This window comes from Microtus oregoni, unplaced genomic scaffold, assembly GCF_018167655.1.
Source record: "Microtus oregoni isolate MIOR12 unplaced genomic scaffold, Mior012 000088F_ref0000325, whole genome shotgun sequence".
Lineage (NCBI taxonomy): Eukaryota > Metazoa > Chordata > Mammalia > Rodentia > Cricetidae > Microtus > Microtus oregoni.
Window position 1 is genome coordinate 1,678,212 of NW_024544555.1, and position 2,314 is coordinate 1,680,525.

Genomic DNA, 2,314 nt, shown 5'->3' on the forward strand with positions numbered 1-2,314 from the left:
CAAGTTGAGACTGAATAATTGTTTGTTTAAGCAAGGCCTTTTCCATAATTAGAGCCTGAGTGATAAATGTGCATCCTCAAATATACCTCAGCTCAAAGTTTGAAATTGCATTTGGCAATAGAAGCAGCTGGAGTGAAAACAAGTCTGGGCAGTACAGAGAGACCGCTGCGTTCCACTACACAGTGCTCGATTATGCATCTGTTATCCAAAGAGTGTCTTTAGAATGGGAAGTGAGATACGCAATGGAGATCACACATTCACAATTGCTGAGAGAGGGAAATGGGAACATGGAGGTCTTTTGGTTTGTTCTCTAGCAAAGCAGTTCTGTGTGCTTTTTAAATGAAAGCAGATAATAGCAAGGCTGGACGATGAATGGCAGACTGCAAACAATGCACAAATAACATGATTTCCTTGATGCTTTCCAAGACGCCTGCTTCAATGTGTGTCTCCTGCTGACTGTCGAGGCCCTGAGAACAGCTGGCGAGAGCCAGATGTCAATGGCACAGCTCTGGTCTCTTCTGAGATTTCTTTGATTTTTTTTAAGTCTTTTTTATCGCTTAAACTTGCTAGGCTAACTCAGTTCCCCACCACTATAACAAATACTGAAGATAAACCAATTTACCAAGAACAAATTTTCTTTGTATAACACTATTTTGGAGATTTCAGCCAACAACCTATTGGCCTTGTTGCCCTAGGCTTGCAGCAACATTGTTGACAGATGTGTCTGGAGATGTGCCCACCTCACAACAAGGAGGTAAAATAAAAGGCAGAAGCAGAGTCTCATCATTCCCTCCACTGTGCCAAGATTCAAAAGTAAATAAATAAATGTAAAAGACAACAACAAAGAAACCTCCACATGGGTCTCAGTGTGCTATATCAGACTTAGATGTTCATAAACAAATGACTAGATAGAGAATGCTTGATACATATACACAATGAAGCTACAAATGTCTCTAAAGAAGAATAAAATCATGTCATTCGTGTGAAAATGGATGGAACTAGAGAACGAACGTCCAAACTAACAATATCAGAAAGGAAAAAGGAGGCATAATAACAGACACCAAGGAAATCCAGAGAATCATTAGGTCATACTTCAAAAACCTGTAGTTCACAAAATTGAAAAATTCAAAAGAAATGGATAATTTCTCTATAGATGTCACTTACCAAAGTTAAGGCAAGCTCATATAAACAATTTAAATAGCCCTATAATCCCCCAAAGAAATAGAAGCATTTATTAAAAATTTCCCAACCCTCTTGGAAAAAAAAGAAAAAAAAGTCAAGGGCCAAATGATTTTAGCACAGAGTTCTACAAAGCTTTCAAAAAAGGGCAAAAGCTAATACCAATACTCCTCTAATTATTTCACAAAATAGAAACCGAATGAATATTGCCAAATTCATTTAATGAAGTCATAGTCACCCTGATACTAAAACCACACAAAGACTCAACAAAGAAAAAAATTACACACCAATTTCCTTCATGAACATTTATACAAAATACTCAATAAACTAATCACCAACTAAGCCAAAGAATACATCAAAAATATCATCTGCCATGATCAGGTAGGCCTCATCCCAGAGAAGCAGAAATGGTTCAACAAATGAAAATCTGTCAACATAATCCACCACACACACAAAAAAAAAAAACCTAAAAAAAAACACATGATCATCTCATTAGATGCTAAAAATAAAACCTTTTTCAAAATCTAATGTTCCTTCATGATAAAAATGTGATCATTAGAGAGGCTTCACCCAAAAATTCGTAGAAACAGATACAGAGACCTCCAGCCAAACATTAGAGGCAGAGCTTGAGAAATTCTGCTAAAAAGGGGGAGGAAGGATTATAGGCGCTGGAGGGGGGGTCAAGAACATCACAAAAAAAACCCCACAGACTCAATTAGCTTCGGTTCATAGGGGTTCACAGAATTGAACCACCAACCAAAGAACATACATGGAACTTACATAGGCCCTTTGTTCATATGTGACAATTATATAGCTTGATCGTCTCGTGGGATCAGGGGCTGTCTCTGACTCTGCTGCCTGTTTTGGGGATCCGTTCCTCCTATGGGGCTGTGTTATCCAGCTTTAATAGAACCAGAGGTGCCTAGTCTTACCGCAACTTACCATACCATGGCCAATTGATATCCATGGGAGGCCTGTCCATTTCTGAAGAGAAGCAGGAAGAAGCATGAATGGGGGAGAGAAGCATCTGGGAAGAGAAAAGGGAGAGGAAACTGCAGCTGCCATGTAAAAATAAATAAAGAAATAGCAAAAGGGGGAAGAAAAAAGGCTAATTAAAAAAGAATGAAATTACATC